The sequence below is a fragment of the Gallinula chloropus genome (genome assembly GCF_964237585.1).
Source record: "Gallinula chloropus genome assembly, contig: HAP1_SCAFFOLD_153, whole genome shotgun sequence".
Classification (NCBI taxonomy): Eukaryota; Metazoa; Chordata; class Aves; order Gruiformes; family Rallidae; genus Gallinula; species Gallinula chloropus.
Window position 1 is genome coordinate 74,990 of NW_028168167.1, and position 13,668 is coordinate 88,657.

Below are 13,668 nucleotides of genomic sequence, written 5' to 3' on the forward strand. Positions count from 1 at the left end.
CCGGCACCGCAGGGACCACGGGCGGTGAACCACGACGGGCGACAGCCCCGCTGAGCCCGGGAACGGGCCTGGGCTGGGGCTGCTTGCTGGTACCAGTGATTCAGTGACATGGAATAATGCTGAGGGGATGGATATAGATAGAGTTTAACAGACAATTAATTAATAGAATGTCAACTGTTTGTCGTAAAACTTGCTGTCTGGCGTAAATCTTGGTGTTTGCTGTGGTGTGATGAGTGAGTGATTGTGAAATCAAGTTACTGTAAACTAAGGAAAGGGCCCCAATTTGTAGTCCCGAATCCCTGTGAAGAGATTGGTTGGAACTTGTGGTAGATATTAGATGAAGGTTGAGATCAAAAACTTCATACAGATCTGGAAGAGCAATAAAACTAAGAGAAAGGAATATGTGGGAAATTAAATATTTCCACCGTGTCTAATCTAACTGATCCAAGACGTGGCGAATCGCATGCAAACAGTTCCTGTGAACCATATCCCTTCTTTGTCTCCTATAAAGTTATGAGTCACGTGGTGTAGCAACTTTCTCCCCCTGATGTCCAATAGAGATATAGATAGAAACTCTTGATTAACTGAACAAAAACTAAACTTTATTACTATGCACAACTATAACAACAATAAAAACCAGTAACAATAAAAAAAAATAATCAAAATAATAATAAGTGCTGACAATACAAAACATTCCATTTTAAAGCGTCGCTCCCACATATCCGCATCAGCTGGAGCAGAAGCCTGGGTCCTCTGCCTAGAATTAAAACAACAGAAAAGGAAAATTTTGATTCTTTCTAAATTATCTGAGCTTGAAGAGACCTTTTAGTCTCAGTAACACCCACCTGTCTGGTTGTTCCGGTGGGTAAAGCTGCACTCGTTCGGAAGGCGATGACAACCTGAAAGTCTAAGGGCAAGGGAACAATGTACCACTACAGCCATAGCAAGGACGTTGTCCCTACTGCCTGGCTATAGTGCTGTAGAAGGGAAAATTTACCACTCCTGGAGTGGTGGGCGCATCCTGTGATTCAGGCAAGGGAACTGGGGTCTCACCCTCACCAGCGCCGGCCACTTTGTACTGCTCTGCTGCTTGACTGCGTGTTCACCTAACTGTGTTTTTGGACACGCGCAGGCGCAGTTTTCCCCCTACGTCCCCACAGAAAGTACTAGAAAGGGAAGGTTCAAACTGTAACCGTCGCAGTCTAAGCCTAAAATGATGGGTAACAATCAAAGTGGAGCCTCTAAGAAGAATCCCCTAGGGTGTGTGCTAGCCCATTGGAAGGAATTGGTGGGATCAGGAGGCACTGAAAAGAAGAAAACACTTATGAAACATTGTAATCAGTGGTGGCCTTGGTATAAATTAGAAGATGGGGCTAAATGGCCACTAAACGGAACATTAGATTACAACACCTTATTACAATGGATGTTATTTCTAAGAAGAGAAGGAAAATGGGATGAAGTTACATATCTGGATATGTTTTACACCCTCCAAAACCATCCAGAGTGGCAAAGGGAGTGTGGATTAGTCCCACCACAAGATCCTATGGTACTAGCACTCGAGAGGGAGAATAAAAAACACAAAGGTAAACTGAGGCGGTGTTGCTCGACGTGCAGTATAGGGCAGAGGTGTACCAGACCCGATAAAATTTACCAGGTACCAGAACAGGATCTGAACGACATTTTTAAGCCTCCCCCTCAGCTGCAGGAACAGGATGAGGACTCGGATGCAGCTTATACTTCTCAGCAAGTTATAGAGTCTATTTTCCACACATCAATCTCACCTCTTTCCGGGGTGTAAACCTGACTCGCACCTTGTAGCGCTGTCCTGGAGTCAGGGTCCTGGCCAAGGGCAGCACCTGGAAGACACAGCGCTTGTTCTTCCACTGCCTCAGCAGCTTTTGTTTAAGGTACAGTGGCAAATACTTGTCCACCTGGGCACAGGAAGGAACCTTGTGAGGTCTCTTTGGTCTGTGAGGACAGACCCTCAAGTGCCCACAGTGCTCTGAGACACCGTCACGGCGCCAAGAGCACCCACATCCAGACCAGATGTGGCCACTGCAGCCTAGAACTGGAGGGAAAACCTGTGGGCAGGGCAGGCAGACGGGCAGGCACCGTCCTTGGAGGAGGACGAATGGGTGAAGGTGGCAGAGAAGTGAAACATCAGCTGCTCAACAAGTCCAGGTGAACCAGCCTTGCTGCATACCCTCCAGTCTCCCTCCCACGAGCCGTCCCCACGCGGTGAGGCACCCACAGCGGCAGAAAAGGCACGAGAGGCACAGAAAACCCAACCGAGAAGTTACGTGTCCCGCGTCGTCTCTTCCTCCCCTTCACAACAGGCTCATTCATGGTGATGGAACAGGGGACCTGGAGTTGGTTGTGGGGCTTGATGGTTTCTTCCTGACACTGTCCACACTGGACAGCAGCAAACTCCAGTCTGTCCCTGGAGACGCAGATGGATGGCTCAGCCACACTGGCACGGAGGCGGATGGGAAATGTGGGGCCTTCTTCTGCCTAGTGAGGGGCAGAGCATCCAGCTGAAGGTCCAGGCAACATCTGCTGCTGTCCCCAACCTGACAGCTGCCTCAAAAGGCCGTGCTGGCACAGGGAGGTGAGGAAGGATACAGTACCTTGATGGGCAGGACAACATTCACTTCTCCCACCGGCAGGTTGGCACTCTGCGGGTCAAAGCGCACTTCAAAGGTCTCTGTCTCACAGAAGGGCAGGTTCTTCACGCAGCCCAGATCCACACTGAAACCTTGAAAGGGTGAAAATAAAGCAGCTGAGATACACCAGCATCGTGAAATTGGTCACAAGTATGTTCAGACCGTATGGGTGTCCACAGGACTGTCAGGCAGAAGGACCCTTTGTGTCTCCAGAGAAGACAGCCACTCCTTCTCTCTTGTCACCGCTCAAAGGGAAAGGAATTTCACAGCCTGAATTCAAGACCCGCAGGGTAAAACGGAAACCCATCAGCTGAGGAGCACCAGCAATTCCTTCACCAGGCCCCCAGGAAGGATGCGCAGATCTCTCCAAAGAACTTCCAGGGAAGATTCCCCTGTGCTGTGGTGCTGCTTGGAAGACAATTTAGAGGAGACACCTGACCACCCTTCACATGCAGCAAGTCACCATCTGATGGTCCTCAAGGACCTGTTTTGAAAGCCTGTTTTGACCTCAGAGGCTGTTGTCTCAAGAGAGGCTAAAGCAGCACTGTGCCATTACGAACTCTAAACAAAGCACTTCCAAAGCACCAAGGGTCCCGTCTGCTCCCAACACAAGCTCATGGAGCGCACAAAGACACTCAGGAGATGCTCCTGGTAGCCAAGAGCAGAAGATGCTGAGAGGTGACCAAGGTGATCAGCCCACGGAGCCCCCGCAATGAAGCGTCAGGGCAGCCCAGGTGGCTGCACACTGCGGGCCAGGAGAGTTCTGGCTGCAGAGCACCGAGCAGGGGGAGGAAGGAAGAGAAAACGATGCAAAAGAGCACTCAAAACCCTTCCCCGTGGCCCCAGCTCATCTGTCAGAGACAGGTCCTTCAAGCCCGCGGGAAGTCTCTCCAGCATGGGTTACCGGTGCCACACAGAGCCCGTCCGTCGGCGCAGAAGGACGCGGGGAGCTGCCCGGGGTTGGTGATCTTCACGACGTGCGTGTGGATGTCACCAAGAACGACGTGGCCAAAGTCCAGGATGTACTCGGGCAGCTCCACTCTGGAAGGAGAAGCAAGGACAGTCCTTAAGGTGGAGGAGGATGCAAACAAAGCAGGTGCTTCTGTAGTCACTGCTGGAGAAACTCCAGCCCATGAAGCCCAAGGTCTGATCTTCTGCTAAGAAGACTTTGGTACGTCACGGGGCACCCAGGTCCAAGCTTTTATCAGCTACTAACAGGTTCTTAGAATAAAATGAGTTTAAACAGACACTGGGCACAACTCCTCTGCTGTGAAAAGCCACTGGAAAAACGTCCTCAGGCTGCTCACTGGTAGCACGTCCAAACTGTCAGGATCAACCCCCTTCTCAAGTCCCCAGCTATTCCCAGAGACAAGGAGCTCCCAGGAGCAGGGGCGCACCACTGTGCGCTACCATCAGAGCACAGGGGCCCTACTAACTTGAGAAGCCTCCGACGAGCACACTGGTCAAAGGCAGCGTCCTCCAGGGAACCGGAGGAGAGAGCTTTCTGCTGCTCCAGGGCGTGCTGCTCTATCAGCATGTTCTCCATCTCCATCTGCACCCCAACGTCCAGCTGAGGAAAACAAAGACAGTGGCTGGTTAGCAAAGGGAAGTTAATCCCACCCTGCTCTTGGTAAGAAGCAGGAACAAGTCCTTCACTCTGAGGGTGGTGAGACCCTGGCACAGCTTGCCCAAGGAGGTGGTGGAGGCTTCATGCCTGAAGACATTCAAGGATGAAGCTTTGAGCAACCTGATTTACTTAAAGGTGTCCCTACTCGCTGCAGGGGGTAGATGGCCTCTGGATGTCCTGGCCAATACAGTCTATGATGGGGTCCTTCTGTCCAGCTGCTCAGAATCTGCCAGGACCATATCTGAAGGGAGATGAACTCCAGCACCTTCGCCTGCTCAGCCACCCTTATGCAAGCTGATCTGACCAAACAAGTCAAGGACCTGCCAGAGCTCCAAGTAGCTGCCTGTCCCCAGCCGCTGCCAGGGCAGCTCAGACAAAAGCTCTCTCCATGAGGGAACCACATCAGCGCTGACAGCTCTTGGAGACACATCTCAGTTGCTTGAGCACAGTCTTCAGGACCTCCCCCTCGGGCACTCAGGAAGCTCAGGCACCCACGGGAAGGACCACTACCAGAGGAGCCCCATGTTTGTGGCCAGCCCAGGGGAGCCAGCTGCAGCGTGCAAGGGGGACAAGTGACACAGAGAGAGGGTGGCCCCTGCCAAACAGGGCAGCAGCCGGTCTCACCACAGTGCCAGAGTCGTCCATGGGTGGCTTGCTGGCCGTGGCCTCCCCGACAACCACCGCGTCGTCTCTCTGGCTGTCTCCTCCAAGCTTTTCTATTGCCTCTTTGAGGATGTGCTCATAGTTCTCATTTCCTGAAGGAAGAAAACAGCCACAAATAGAAGTGTGGGCGCAGCGGCGTCCCCGTTAAAGCTGGGAAGCTCCACACCCCCAGCGTTGGCCCTTCCCACAAACACATTCCTCCAGCAACGCATGGAAAGAGGATGCTGCTTTTCTTCTATGTTCTCTCCCACCCATCTTCCTCCACACAAGGGAGCATCTCATCCCCCCCACCCCTGCCCAAATCCCTGCCAACCCACATTACAGCTTTCCCCAACACTGCTTTCTAGCTGTCCCCTTTATCCAGGCCACCAACAGATGACACTGGCCAGGATGGCTCTCTGGAGCAAAGCCCATGTGCTTCTAGAAAGCAACCAGAAGAACAACAGCCCTGAAACCTCCAGGCTTGGTGGAGGTGGGTGTGAACTGCCCTATGAGCATGATGACACAGGGGGGCAGAAAAAGACCCCCAGGGGACCTCCCCGAGAAGCAGTCAGACAGTGCTCACCTTTGATTCTCCTAGGAAGGTCCAAATAAATCCTGGGAAAATTCCCCTCTCCTTTCAGCCTGATCTCTTCTGGCTCCAGGTGACCCACTTGGATCTGGAAGGTCCTGCAGAAGACTCCAGGCACTCCCGGCAGGTGATAGACAGTGAGCACTTGCTCTCTGCCAGGTCCAATGTAACCCTGGAGGTGTGGAAGAAGAGGAGGGGAATTCAACCAGAGGGCTTGGCAGAGGGGTGGCTCAGACCACCGGTAAGCTGAGATGAGAAGGCACGTTGCAGGTTCTCACACAACACATCGCCTTCCAGCTTCCCTGCATCCAAAAGCTCAAGTCTCCTACACCGGGCTGTGGTTTGTCCTCCTGCCAACACTGCCCACCCTCTGCCAGACCCAAGCAGCAAAGAAAAGCCCTTCTGCCAGCTGCTGTGGAGGAGGAGCGGCGTGCCCAAACTCTCAGCAGGGCCAGCAGCTCCTGTCACGGCACTGCAGTGGCTCCCAGGCTGGTGTCCAAGAGCCTGACCTCTTACTCATGAGCCCAACCAACAGCTCCTGCCTGGGTGGTTACACCGAGGGTGCATGGCACTATCTAGACTCACAGTGACCTGCAAACTTACACCCCTGGAAAAGCAGAGGCAGAGGCTCGGACGAGCTCCAGGGATGAAGGGGTTCCCCACAAATCCCCTCCTCACTGGGCTCCTAGAGAAGAGCTGTCTGAGCCTGGAGTTGGGCTCATGCCAAGCAGGTTGAGAGCCAATACAAACAGGTGGCAACACTGCTCAGGGGACAGGGCACAGCCACAGCTCTTCTCAGCTCACTGGGCTGGACCTTCAGCTCCCTGCTCCCCCCCACGCCGCAGGGAGAAGCTGCTGAGCAGGACACATCCTGCCTCTTGGTCCCCGGAGCCCCGGACTCCAGCTCCCAACACGGCATCTGCAAAAGCAAGTCCTGCCAAGCTGCTTGCACAGCAGCAACTGCCCAGGGCCAAGCAGAGCCGTGTCCTCTGGAGCAGTGTCACCCCTTGCAGGAGACTGGCACGAGGACATGTGAAAGCCATTTGGCCTCCTCTTCCCATTGCCAGGAGGGACACGGATAGGAATGCTGCTTCAGCTGAGGGATCCAGGCAGAACCCAGGCACTGGGACAGGGGATGCTACGAGCTGGAGGAGCGAGGGGCCGGCGCGAGTTCCGACACAGGAGCTGCGTGCCCAAGAGTGGGACTATTTACATCCTTAGTGCTGACAGGAGGCAGGCAGGGACCTGGAGGAAGTCCTGTCCCACCACCCAACCCTGAGGGGAAGGAGACGCTCAGGAGACCTTGCACCATCCCGCTCCAGTGCCGCTACCAGCACAACTTCACCTGGTACAACTAGGACTCTGCTTGCCCAACCTTTTGTTCCTCCCCTATAACCCCCTCCTGGGCAGCCTGATGTGGAGCCAGCGTCAACCCCTCGTGCTACTCACGGTGCTGGGCAGGACCAGGGGCACGCCAGGCTGAGGACTGTCCGCGGTGGCCGTGCTGGGGCTCAGCACCACGTAGGTGAATCCCATCTTCCCGCTGTTCCGCAGGGTGACCTCTGATTTGGTGACTTCGGTAAACAGCTGGAGAGAAGACAGAGGGGTGGGAAACTGAGGACACACATCTGGATGTTGGCAATCTCCTCCTGCTGACACTGGGATGAGAGCCGATGGACACAACGCAGGAGAGAGGCAGAGGAAGAGGAGGGACGGGCACCTGACTCTCCCAGGCCAACCTGAGGAACCCACGCAGGTATTTATGGCAGCGCGCAGAGGTGCAGCAACCACCACAAAAAGCTCAGTAATAAACTGGGGGATGCCCCACTGCTGGAAACATCTGGTCAGGCTGGATGAGGCTCTGAGCAACCTGACCTAGTGGAAGATGTCCCTGCTCAGTGAAGGTGGACAAGATGACCTCTAAGGTCCCTTCCAACCCAAACTGTTCTAGGATTTTAAGATACAAGTCCTCAGCACTTTAAGGCGTCATCTGACAGCCAGCTGAAACACAAAGGAGGACCATGGCTCCCACCAGGAAGCTTCTTCTGTTACCAGCCCCCTTGAGCTGGGGGTGCTCAGTGGTCTGGACAGCAACCCTTAACTAGTGCCAAGGACCTTCTTGGCCGAGCCCCTATTCAGTCTCTGATCCATCTCCAGTGAGCTTAGTTCCCTCGGACTTCCCCCACTTCTCAAATTGATGGAGCCCTGGATGGAGCCCTGGATGGAGCAGAGCCTCTGCAAAGGCTCCAAGGAAATTCAGGACAGATCAAGGCAACCGCCCCATCCAGCATGGCCAGCCCACCGTGCTCTCAGTCACCATCCCTTGACCCACTTGTAGGGCATCACTTGTCTTTACGAGGGAGCCATGTACATGCTGGGATGCCTGGATTCTGCTGGCACTGACAGAGAGGCACTAAGGAGGCATTTCAGAAGGAAAGGGATTTGCAGAGCTTCCAGGGACAGCAAACCAAGGACACGGGGCAAGACGTACAGGGCCAACAGCTGGCAATGTTGGGGGGGCTGACTGAAAAGAGGTAAAATGGGGATTGTTCTGGGACATTCTCTCACACGGTGACTGAAGCCCATGGTAACGTTGTTCCTGCTTCCTTTTGTTGGTCTATGGAGAGCACTGAAAGAGACCATCTCCTTGGACCCCAGGATCTGGGAGCGGATCTGCAGATGGATGTCTCAGGGCACATCTCCCTGGAGATCACCACCTGCCCTGGGAGCCAGAGTTCATTGAAGAGGAGGGATTCCCAGCTTCAGGAAGGGCAATGGAGATGACCATTAAAACCAGCTTGGACACAGGACCTGTTACCCCAAAGCTGCACCTCCAAGCCAAACAACCAAAAAAGCCAGTGAGAGTCCTGGACCTCGGTGGGCAGCCACCTGCCAGGGATGGTCTCAAGGATTCCTGCCAAGAGAAGCGCCTGGTACCTGCAGCCCGCAGTCCATCTCCGTGCTGTCCAGGAGGTAGTGGATGAGCGAGGCCTCCCCACGCAGCGCAACCTCATAGGTCGGGCCTCCCTCCACGCGGCACAGCGCCGTGACGCGGGCAATGATGTCTGCATGGCCAGAGAAGGTGACCCTGACCCGCTCGCTCTCGCCCGGCTGCAGCACGCCGTACAGCGGCAGGATGTGGAAAACCTGGAGGAAGGGGAAGAGACACTGAGACATCAGCTGTGGAAATGGGTGCAGGAGAGGAGGGAGCCACTGCCTGGAGCAAAGGACAGACATGGCTGGAGGGCCTCTTCCTCAAACCCAGTCTCATCCTGCAGCCACCCTGCTTAAAAGTGGGAAGACCATGGGGAAAATCTTCTCCCATACTCAGTAATGAATGTGTTAATTAATACTCCACGTTAGAGTAATTTGGGAGGTCTCTTGGCAGCCAGAAGCTCTCTCTGCTGCAGAACGGGCCTCCCACTGCCTCCAGAGGAACATCAGCGCACGTCCTTAGGGCCACCAGTGTGACCACGGAAGCGAGACAGGTTCCCACTCACCTCGTCCACCTCCATAGTGGGGAGCTCCAGACCGACAGATGACCTCAGCTGCTTGATGGTCACAGAGCTCTGAGACTCCACAGTGCTGTCTGGCTCCGCAGCACCCTCTGGCTCTGCAGCACCCTCTTGCTCCGCAGCACCCTCTGGTAGAGGCTGGAAAACAAGTGCCATGGGCTGCAGTAAGCAGCTGGTGGGGCTGAGCCAGACCACTCCGCTCGTGGCTCGACCACCTCATCAAGCCAGGAAGCAGCTGAGATGGGACCTGGGCGCAAGCCAAGTACAGGTATGTCCCTGCCAATGCTTGAGCATGGGTCCAAGCCCACCCGCAGATGAGACACGGGCTCCAACTGTACATCCTACATGCCAGCTTGCAGGAGGAAGCGGGGTACACCAGGCGCTCAGGGCTGGCAGAGACCCCAAGGGTTCCATTGTGCAGCCTGGTGCCAGCCTGGGCCTGTTCGCTGCTGCCCGAGGAACATGCCAGAAGCCTGATGCCTGGGACAGGGCAGCTTCTCTGTGACAAAACCAGGAGTACAGCTGCAAGCCAAACTCCACCAACAGGAAAATAAGGACTTGGGAAGCGCTCGGCGCAACTCTCCTGTTCTGGGTGGTGCTTTGTTTCCTCTCCTGCACTCATCAGCTGAGGAGCTCAGCTGGGGGACTCTTTTCCACAGGCACCTTCCTGAAGAAGGCAGCCGAGATGGGTTCCTATCTTCCAGCAGTGAGGAGCTGGTGTTTAACCTCAGAGAAGCCACTGTCCAAAAGGAACCTTGGCCCTGGGCTTCTAACCCCCTGCTTATAGATGAGGGCTTTGTGGTTGCTCTGGAAGTTTAAGAGGTGAAGACATGCTTTGTGCTATGGCCTTGGCCTCAGCAGAATCTACTACAAAGATTTATGGGGCATCTCCCCAGGAGATAAGGTACTGGGGAGGGCAGAGTCTTCTCATCTTTCCATGCTTTTTGTGGTCTCTATGTTTCCAAACCCAGCAAAGCTTCACCTAGCACGTGTTCCCAAAGATCCTGACAGCACTTTCCTAGGCCTGTGGTGTCCCACAGAGGTTACATGTGCGTGCGTTACTCTGAGGGTGGGGAGGCCCTGGCACAGGGTGCCCAAGGGGCTGTGGAAGTCCCATCCCTGGCAGGGTTCAAGGCCAGGTTGGATGGGGCTTTGGGCAGCCTGGGCCAGCAAGGCTGTCCCTGCCCATGACAGAGGGTGGGATTTGATCTTTAGAGACCCTCCCAACCCAAAGGCTTCTGGGATTCCAACTTCTCCCTCCCCACAGGCCTGCATCCAGCCGCTGGCCCTGCTGCCAAGCCCACTCTCCGGGCAGCAGAAGGAAGGGTGGCATGAGCACGGGCCCTCTGCAGTAAGCTGGGGGAGGCAACGCTGGTGGGAGGTGTAGAAAATCACCTACCTCTGTTTCCAGGGTGTCATCTGCATCTGGTGGCTGTGGGACAGAATCCCCCACCCCTGCCAGGGCTTCAAGTGGTTCCTCCACACTCCCATTCCCGAGGATGCTCTCTGAAGGTGCTGGGCACTCCAGCTGAGCTCCCTCCTCCTTTGGTGGTTTGGCTTTTGTGAAAGAAGTTGGTGTTGGAGGAGTTAACCTGGAAAACAACAAAGCTTTGATGGTGGAGCTGCAGTGGGAAGGAGGGAGGGCAGCAGGAGCAGCTCCTTGGCAGGATCTGGCACCAAGCTGGGAGCTCAGCAGCTCCATAAGCCGGTCAGAGCAGGTCAGTGCTTGGGGACGATGCCAGTATAGCGGCGGTGCCGGCAGCCGGGTGCAAGGAGCAGCAGATGGGGACAGGGGTGAACACCTCACCGGGGTGGGGAGCGTGGCAGCAAAGGGAGACACACACGAACCCTGCAACAAGCCCAGACTGGAGGGCAAAGGGACAGAGCCAGGCAGCCATGGGCTGGTACAGACCCAGCAGCACCCTCCCAAAAGCACCTGCCACCCCAGACCCTGCCTTCCCCACCTGCAGAGCCTCGGCAAGAAGTTCTGTGGCTCAGCCAGACATAGATGCAGAACATCTCCCCAAGAGTGACCCACAGCCGCGGGTCGGTACGAGCAAGCAGCGACGCTGGTGGTTTTTTGTACGTGTAACAAGGCAGGATGGAGCCAGAGCTGGAATGGAGCCGGGGCTGGGATGGGTTGGAGCCTCCAGCCTGCTGTGCCTCAACTGGACAGAGCCCAGCACTGCACGGGACACCCAGGTACCTCAGCTGCCTTCGGGCAGCCTGACTTCTTCTGGGTGAGAAGGGAGGTGCCTGTGCCAATGGGACACACGCACCGGGAGCGCCTGGAGACTCTCCAGCCACACACCAGTCTGGCCACCATTCTGTCCATCTCACCGTCACCAGCCCTGACGGTTGATTCCCTCCATGTCAGACCCCGTTAGTTTCATCTGATAATTTACAATACCAACAGTGCTTAACGTGGACCAGAAAAATAGATCTGACATGCTGCCCTTCTGCCGGGCTCTTAGTGAGCAATGTGAGGTGTTAATAGCTTGGAGACCGTCTTCATTTCCAGCTCTGCCACAAGGATCACATGGTGTCTCCTGAGGGACCCTGAGAGAGCACATTACCACTAAATTAACACGTGGAGCAGAAAAGGGAGCTGTCCTAAATGGCCGCAGCGCTAACGAGCCAGCAAAGGGGCAATGCCAAACCCTTTGGAGCAGAGGCTGCAATTAAAACTGCCCGGAGTCAACTTCTGACCTATGCAAGAGAGGCCACAGCGGGAAGAACCGCTCGAAAACGCCTTTAGAGATGCGCTACAGCTCAACTGAGAGATTGCTCTTGGGCTTGGAAAGCACAGGCCAGTACTGGGTGGCCCTGGTGCCCAGGGACGTGGGGACAAGTCCTCCTACTGACACCTACTGCTGCACCCAAAGCCGCAGCAGAACCCGCCGGAACACACAACACACAACGAGCGCTGGAACACACGCAACAGCCGCTGTGTGAATGCCATGGGCAGCAGAACACATGAGAACTCAGTTCAAGGTGGCACTTGCCTCAAGCCGTGGAAATCCCCACCTCAAGCTGTGGAGAAGCCCCACTCCCTGGGCACCTTCCCTGCCTGAAGCTGGGAGGTGCTTTTTCCACAAGGGAAAGTGAAAGGGATTTGTCGGATGCTACACAAACCATCTCAGGCTTTGCAAAGGACAAACGGGACAGCGGACGAAGAGCTTCAAGGAGAGGTGCACGTACCTCAGGTGGCTTGTGGAGTCGTCCATCAGGAACAGCCAGTGGTACTGGACGGGCAGCAGGCTGCAGTTGGTCATCTGGATGTGGCGCTCGTGTTCAGTGTCATTCAAGACGCAGCCAAAGTCCAAGGTTGTGGTCTGGATATGGAGATTTGGGAAGAAGACTTCTCCCCGAATGGTGACTTGCTCCTCGTGAGGGTGCTCAGGAAACTGTATCTTCAGAGTTTTCTCTGCTTCCCAACTATTCCAACCCTCTTCAAAAGCAGGGTTAAACCCGATGGAGAGATTAAGTTCCTTCCCGGTCCCCAGCTTTATGGGCTGCAAGAAGATGACGAGTATTAACCACTGGTGTGATGAAGTTCCGAGGTCTGGTGGCACAAAACGCCTCAGTGTTCAAAGTGCAACCCCAACGTGGGCTTCTTGCTTCAGCCTTCGTTTTCTTTACAACGTGCCCCTGACCGTGCAGCACAACTTTCTTCTCTGAGACTCTCAGGCTCACCCCCTTGTGCTCTGCACCCATAATGCAAGAGGGAAATAAATCCTGGCGTGCCCTGACTCTAGAGGAACCCCTTTGTCTTCACACTCAACATGAGCCCTAGGGCACTGTGCCCTCAGCCTGGAGAGGGCTCATCACCTGCATGGCAACGGTGGCCATGCTTCCAACATGTCTCTAGCAGAGCCCATGTCTGACACCTCCCACTGCCAGCAGCGCAGGTGACAAGCGCCTCGGCCTTCCCAAGGGCAGAGCTGCCCCCAAAGAGAGCAAGCAGCTCTTCAGGTCACCCAAGGAGGGCTTCCAAGAGACACCTTCACCTCACGGTTGGCCCACACCTAGGTTCCTGCTCCGAGTTGTCTTAGAGCCAGGAGGTATTTCCCCATTTGAGGTGGTCTTTTCTCTCCTTTTCAAACCTGATGCTGTTCATGCCAACTGACTGCCAATTCAAAGGAATAACCACCTCTCCTGGAGGGCTTCCCAACGGAAACGCACCCCCACCCCCCTCCCTCTTCAAACCCCACCAGCGGGAAGGTCTGGGGCTGCTCACCTGGTCTGGCAGGGGCTGCTGGGACGCACTGCAGACCCAGAAGGGTTGCTCTACCATCAGGACGATGCTGAGCGGCAGGGAGGAGGTGTTTTTTAAAGAGAGAGGCTTGTACTGAAGGCTCAGGACATCGCTGGGTTGCTAAAGACAAGGGGAAAAAACAGGGAGGGGGGTGCCTCACCGCCCTTCGGTGAAGTTAAGCAGTCCCATCTCTAAAAACACGGTCGCTTTGCTCACAGACCACCTCACGGGGGGGGTTGGGGGGTGAGGAGGGCGCTTGGCATCGCTCGGCCACAGCGACCTGCTCTCCCGCCCCAGTCCCTACACAGGAGGATGGCTGTGAGAGGCCCATGCTGTTCTTGTGGGTCCCACACACCTGGCCATGGGCTCAG

The 13,668-nt window shown here is 55.3% G+C and overlaps 1 pseudogene across 1 annotated transcript in view; it reads right to left on the bottom strand.

The window, feature by feature from the left end:
* Window positions 1-430: 430 nt before the first annotated feature.
* Window positions 431-13,668, bottom strand: part of LOC311204736 (hydrocephalus-inducing protein homolog) — a 221,927-nt pseudogene continuing 208,689 nt past the window's right edge. Inside the window, exons 29-41 of the transcript in view lie at window positions 13,280-13,417; window positions 12,201-12,554; window positions 8,462-8,671; window positions 6,974-7,111; window positions 5,519-5,696; window positions 4,915-5,045; window positions 4,100-4,233; window positions 3,568-3,704; window positions 2,628-2,755; window positions 2,290-2,511; window positions 1,782-1,856; window positions 846-907; window positions 431-503 (exon numbers count right to left, since the gene is read on the bottom strand). The product of the transcript in view is annotated as a hydrocephalus-inducing protein homolog (transcript). The remainder of the gene's footprint in view (window positions 504-845; window positions 908-1,781; window positions 1,857-2,289; window positions 2,512-2,627; window positions 2,756-3,567; window positions 3,705-4,099; window positions 4,234-4,914; window positions 5,046-5,518; window positions 5,697-6,973; window positions 7,112-8,461; window positions 8,672-12,200; window positions 12,555-13,279; window positions 13,418-13,668) is intronic.